This window comes from Acipenser ruthenus, chromosome 18 (genome assembly GCF_902713425.1).
Source record: "Acipenser ruthenus chromosome 18, fAciRut3.2 maternal haplotype, whole genome shotgun sequence".
In the NCBI taxonomy this organism is placed as follows: domain Eukaryota; kingdom Metazoa; phylum Chordata; class Actinopteri; order Acipenseriformes; family Acipenseridae; genus Acipenser; species Acipenser ruthenus.
The window spans coordinates 528,477-535,952 of record NC_081206.1 but is presented as its reverse complement, the minus strand read 5'-3'; positions in this window follow the sequence as shown (position 1 = coordinate 535,952).

The window sequence follows — 7,476 nt, the reverse complement described above, 5'->3', positions numbered from 1 at the left end:
TCAGAGTCGCACTGCATTTTATCCTATGCATGGCACTACACCTGCACATTTCGGAGCTCACAGGATGCAATAATGAAATGTTTATTTGCAGGATCAATCTGCGTCCATCACGGCGACAGCTTTTTAATCTAATTAGGACTCAGCACATCAACAGGACTGAGATGAAAATTGCTTTCGGGCTCCAGTAATCGAGACTGCTGAGGAATGGGTTCATTATTACGGCTTGTGTGTAAAATGAGGAAACGATACAAGGTTTCAAAGCTGATGGGTGTTTTTCTCCAGTGATACAGACTCTGCTCTTTTATTATGTATGACAGATCACGCTCGCACAAACAAGAGAAGCAATCAGGCCATTGCAGTTACAATGTGCCCATTTATTTGGTGTGGTTTTCCTCCGGTTGTTTCATATTTGCATATTTTAAATAACTGTGTAACAGCCCCTGTTTATTGAAGTTATAGCTATTAAATCATGATATATCTATTTATATACTGATACTTAAATAAGAAGCCAGCTCTACTGAGACAGGATCCCTCAATCAATATCTACACAATGGACACGTACAATCCGGTCTAGTTCATAATCCTGTCAACTCAACTCAGTTCTAATAGGATGACACTCAGAATCGACTTCATATAATCAATCTGAGAACTCTAATACAATTAAAATGCTAACTGTCCAGTAGGCAGTCTGGTTACATGATTTTCTGTATAACTGACCCACTCCCTGAATGTATAGAGGATTCACTGCAAGACTTGCTTCGCCTGCTTTAAAATCTATTGCAAGCTGACAATCATGAGCCTCTGGGGCATGCAAACCCAAAACAAGGGCTATCGCACGCAGCGATCCGGCTCATTGAAAACCCGGCTACTCCATTGTGTACTGTCAATATAATGCTAATATGAAGGGTAAATAGTGTTACTGTATATCCACATTGTATTGTGTGCAGAAGCTGTAATACAACCTTACCTGACATATACATAGTTGGTGGTTTTCCCAGAAGATGTAATAATTTGTTAAGTGGCCTCCTTAAAGAGCAGCCAGTGACTAAGTGAATATAATTAAGAGGCCATTTCTGCAAGATTCGTTCTTTAATGATGTTTTGCAAAAGAAAGATTGTAATTGTCGCTATTTCTTATGTCACACTTTCAAATTCGGCTAATAAATCTCTCCTGGGCACTCTAAAAGACGCACTCACTATAATCAGAACTCGTGGTAGGAATATTAATACCTTACTACGTAATCAGTTACGATGACGGGGCCATTTACAGGATTGAAATCAAGACTTCAGAAAGAAAAAGAAAAGAAAAGAACAAACAAGATCAAACCCCTAGAGGTGACCAAATCTTTGAGCAGCCTGGCTGCCCTGCGGTCACTGCAATGTGAAACCAGCCTGGCTGCCCCGTGGTCATTGCAATGTGAAACCAGCCTGGCTGCCCTGTGGTTATTGCAATGTGAAACCAGCCTGGCTGCCCTGCGGTCATTGCAATGTGAAACCAGCCTGGCTGCCCTGCGGTCATTGCAATGTGAAACCAGCCTGGCTGCCCTGCGGTCATTGCAATGTGAAACCAGCCTGGCTGCCCTGTGGTCATTGCAATGTGAAACCAGCCTGGCTGCCCTGCGGTCATTGCAATGTGAAACCAGCCTGGCTGCCCTGCGGTCACTGCAATGTGAAACCAGCCTGGCTGCCCTGTGGTCATTGCAATGAGAAACCAGCCTGGCTGCCCTGCGGTCATTGCAATGTAAAACCAGCCTGGCTGCCCTGCGGTCACTGCAATGTAAAACCAGCCTGGCTGCCCTGTGGTCATTGCAATGTGAAACCAGCCTGGCTGCCCTGTGGTTATTGCAATGTGAAACCAGCCTGGCTGCCCTGCGGTCACTGCAATGTAAAACCAGCCTGGCTGCCCTGTGGTCATTGCAATGTGAAACCAGCCTGGCTGCCCTGTGGTTATTGCAATGTGAAACCAGCCTGGCTGCCCTGTGGTCACTGCAACGTAAAACCAGCCTGGCTGCCCTGTGGTCATTGCAATGTGAAACCAGCCTGGCTGTACTGTGGTCATTGCAATGAGAAACCATCCTGGCTGTCCTGTGGTCACTGATTGCAATAGAACAGGAATCCCGGTTTTTACAGCAAAACACAAAAGGATATTTTCCAAATGAAGGATGATTTTACCAGGAATGCGTCTGGCTTGTTCGAATCGAAACAGCAGAGACAGCAGGGTCTTGGCGTGGAGGTTTGTTAGCAGCGTTCCTCTGACTCTGTGTTTGAAGGTGGCAGTGATGTAAAACATCTTCTTAAAGTGTGTCTCCACAGCAGAAGGTGTGGCTTGTTTCTAGGTTAGTCTGCTCCCTGTTCTGGGGAGCCATGGAGAGATGCTCATTTTTCACAGCTACCTGCAGCCACTTACTCAGTGTGGGCAGAGATGGAAGGGGCAGGAAAGGCAAGCCCACAAAGGAAAGTGAATGTCATGCTTCATAATCAGCATGGATACCGTCAAAACACAGATACACACTAGCTGTGCATTGGCAAATAAAGATGTATTAATGTGCAATCACATCATAACACTACATACTATTGAAGACTAAGGAGAATTGAGGATATCTGCTTCAACCTACATAACCTACATTTACTAACATGGCTTTTTAATGTGAAGTAATGTGAGATATGCAGAGTGCTGGCATAATAGCTGCTCTTCGACACTCTGGAAATGATCAATCACAACTACAGCTGGAAGGGCCTCTCAGAGCTCCTCCTATTTCATCACAAATACACTTCGTTCCTGGTATGATTGCACCTCTAGGAGTCCCTGTTACTGCACACCGCTTTTAATTGCACTTTTCAGAAATTGTACATTGGCTTTGCACAATTGAATTAGCAAGAAAACCTGCTAAATAATAAACGAAATAGAAACATCAATAGGAAATAAAACAACACAAAACATGGGCTATTTTACAGGCAAGAAACAAATAAAACATTTCTGAAAACGCTTACTATAAAGCATCCTGTATTATGTCCATTTCCAGCTCCAGTAATTCAATTCAGGTAGTTTAGCATTGGTTAAGGATAATTCTTTTGAATATCACATCACATTGGAAACTGGGACACAGTCAGTGTCAGACAGCCTAGTGTTTTATGTACAGCAGCTGTTTTTATCCTTCACTATTTCTGTACGCTCGTGTGCAGTGAATCACCAGGCTGCGTTCCTACAGTGGCATGCCACGCACGTTTTTGGGGGGTAGTTTTTAAACCAACCAACAGTGTGGTCAAGTTTGAATTAAAAAAGGTAAGTTTTAACCCTGAATTATACTGTATGTGTGCGTCAAACGTAACGTTTATATTCAGAGCACAACTATTTCTGCCGGCACTAAATATTTGGTTGACATGAATAATGTATTATAAATAGGCTTTGTAGCTGATTTGATTTATGCAATAGCACAGTTCCTCGATACTAACAGTTCTTCATGTTATTTTCTTAGTCCTGAATATGATTTTATTGCGTGAATGTGTTTTATGACTCCACTGTTATTATTGAGGACAGGATCACATAATACCCAAATACTGACAGTGCTAAGACAGCAGTTAAAATTGATCATTTCCATTTTGCTGGCTGTTTCATTCTTCTGTTAAATCATCACTGAATTATTAAAAGGGAGATGGAATCTCATTGCTTTTCTCTTGTACAGAAACACTCTTTTGGAACGCTGTGCCCAATGAAATGCCTGGAGATAGTGCTGTCAGTACCAGCACATCATGCATAATACTAACATCTTCACTGATCTATAAAACACTCAGGTTAATAAATATCATTCATGCAAAGTCAGCATTTCTTTACGTCAGAGGCTTCTTGACGGAAATGTTTCTTTCTAATGAAAAGAAGGCTGTAATCCAAGACCCTTCCAGTCTGCGTGCTGCTCCTCAGTTTGAATCATTATGACGTGGCCTCCACAGAATCATACTGTACATGGAAACCCACACACCTCTTCCAAGAGCCATTTAAGTCTTTGTTTGAAATACTGCCTAAAGAAGAAAAAAAGAGAGAAGAGAAGCTCTTCAAGTCTCTGAGCGCCAGCTTGTCTCGAGCGGGCTTAGAAAGCAGTTGCATGGGTTTTCTCAAACCTTTCAAAATGAGGCTCTAAAAACTACATGGTATCTACCACAATCTGAATAAAACCATGTAAAGGATGGCACCGTAGCCTTAAATCTTACTACCCTGATTCAAGTTATCCATAGTAAAAGCATAGCAAAGTGTAACAAAGCATCGTGAAAGCACGGTGAAGCCCAGAGAAGGACAGTAAAGCATATTAATAAACATGGCAAACCATGGTAAACTATGTGTTAAATGTTTATAAGGATAAAACTCTAGGTAACGCTTTACAAAGGGTCTCAAATTACATAGTAAAATACAATAACTACAATAATTACAATGTTATTATGCATAGTTACAATGTACTTAATGTGCATATCGTTTTGCAAGATATATGCAAATTATATCAGAAAAGGGTTAGGGTTTGCAAAAAAAAACATATACACATTACTAACATTGTAACTATGCCTGATAACATTGCAATTATGTGCAAGCGCATGTGTATTTATTAAGTCACTACTATGTAAATACACAGTAGTTAGTGACACTTAATGCAAAGTGTTACCTAACTTTAATGATAAAAATCTGAATGTATTTATTTTTGTCTGGTGTTCCATTGCAGTGGAGTGAGTGCATTCCTGATAGCACCGCACTGTAGAATGGTCCTGATGAAGAAACACTTTATTTGTCCTTGTAACAGGGCGAGCAGCCCTGCACAGTGTTTTGTTTATTTTTGGTTTAGAACGGAGTCCCCTCCGCCCCTGTGCAGATTATTGTTTTGTGTTTATTATGATTTAGTAATGTTTTGTATATTTATGACGGCGAGCGCCGCAGGTTTTGTTATTGTTTTGTATCTATAATTATTATGTGTTTAGGATGGCGTAGTCGTTTTGTTTGTTATTTTTGTAAACTCGTGCAGAAGGTGGCCATCTCCCGAATTAATTAGGTGATTTAATTTGTTGCTAATCGGGAGATGGTCACCTGTTATAAAAAGCCTGCAGCTCTCCAACTCGGGGTGGGAGTTCAGAGGAGGAACGAGAGCAGAGAGAAAACGAAACAATCTTAATAATAGACATAGGAACAGTGAAGGCAATCTGCCCAGTCTGACCTGTGTTTTATTTATATTTTGTGTTCGGGATTTGTTTTGTTAAAATATTTTATTTATTTTTGTTTTGCAAATAAAAACGGCAGCCAGCCGATTCTTTCTTTTACCTGCAGTACTCCCTGGTGTCAGTAATTTTTCCCTTCCTGCTTCTGCCTGACGTCAGACCACCAGTCACCCTGTCACAGTCCAGATAAGAGACGAGCACTGTGCTAAATGAGATTCAGTAACAGCAGGAGGGAGAGAGCTAGGAAGTTATTTACCTAATAAAAATCAAATGTACCTAGCTCATTAAACACTATTATACAGATGACAAAGAAAGATGCCTTGGTGGAGAGAAGAATGCTTCCCTGGGGGGGGTTGTGTATCTGAAACCAATCAGATAAGAGCTAACTTCAATCACCCCAATGAGGTGCATTAGAGAGTGTGTTTGTGGCAGACCTCATTACAGTGACACCTGCATTAAGTGCTTGGAATCAGAGTAAGTGTGTGTTCAACCTTGCAGCCACATGGGGGAATTATTTTTCCTTTAAGAATGAGAAATGCGCTTGGATATGCATGGGTAGCAATATATTTTTAAACCACAGATTCGCATCCAGGAGCCTGTAATTGAAGCAAGGGGGGTGCAGAGGTCATCGCCCTGCTTGTAAACCTGCATTTCAGTTTCCTCGCTGCTCCTCAGTCATCAGGAAATGAAACGTCCTGGTGGTGTGTTAAATGAAGACTCTCCAGGGAGCCAGAAATGAGATCTTTCCAAATAACAAACCCATCCTGTGATCAGAAGACACGCTGCTTATGTTTTTGTTTTTTATTATTATTTAAATTGCATATGTTTTGTTCTGATAAAACATTTCAGAACATGCCGAAAAAAGTATGGGTTTGGTATTTAAATGTGCTGGTTTGTGTACGGTTGTATTTCACCTAGCAGTCTGTGTAGGGTTAGGGTTCGGGTAATAATATATTTATATTTTCTATAAATATTGTGATGTGAAAATGGTATAACCGGAAATACAATACTGCTAGGTTTCATTATTAAGATGATAAAATACACTTTTCCATTTTGAGTTCCATGGCACAACTAAAAATAAAAACACACACACACAAGGTAAGAAGATGATCTGAATCTTCCTGCAGTGGGTGAAAAGAACACAATGAAACTAATATAGCCGAACTCCCACTGCAAACACCAACCTGCACCAGAATAGCTATAGGAAACAGAGGCTCAGTGGCTGTCAGGAGCTGCATTTAGATACAGCTCCCACTGTGCCTGCATGGTCTGACTCACTCATGCATTCACTGCTTTATATATATATATATATCTTTATTATGGTGAGCTGCGTTTAACTGGTTTGCTCAGATCATATTAAGAACATGAAGTATTGAATCTCCTTTATCAGTGCTAGGGTTAACGTGCAACCTGTTTGTGTTCTACCGGTGTGCATGTTGAGTCACAAACAGTTTGACCTGCATGGGGTTTTTACAGAACATTCCTTTTCAACTCTAAACTGTTTCCCCTTACCTCATTCTTTAGGTGGGGAGAATATTTGCAAACCTCTGCTCTAAGGAATAGGAGCACCATCTTACTGAAGACAACCCTAACCCTAACCCTAACCCTAACCCTAACCCTAACCCTAACCCCTAACCCTAACCCTAACCCTAACCCTAACCCTAACCCTAACCCTAACCCTAGCCCTAACCCTAACCCTAACCCTAACCCTAAACCTAACCCTAACCCTAACCCTAGCCCTAGCCCTAACCTTAACCCTAACCCTAGCCCTAAACCTTTTCTGATACTTACATATGGAATCAATAGAGGCTTCAACACTGAGGACATGTCACATTCAAAAGCATCTTCATGAATCCAAATCCTGGCAGTAGAGAAACAGCCAGACACAAATACAATCCCACACAGCACCATTACAAGATGACTGCCCTTATCATTTTAAAATGTCATGTCAGAGGAAGGAAGGGAAGGAAGGACTGTATCTGTAAACATGGATTTTGGTCCCTTTCAGTGCTTGAATCCTAAGCGTGCATGCTACATGCTATTCAAAAAAAAAAAAAAACATTTTCATGCTGCAACATCTACAAAACACACACACACGCACGCAGTATTAAGTGTCTTTGATCGCGGTGCTGGTTTTAAATAGCAGCTTTATAGAATTGCTTGTATTTTTGAGATCTGTTTTAAAGCCCCAGTGTGCAGGGGAACAATGCTGTTTGCTCAGTTTGCTTCGCTGAGTGTGCAGCAGAAGACAGGTGTTATCTCACCCCTTAGTGCTCATGAAAAT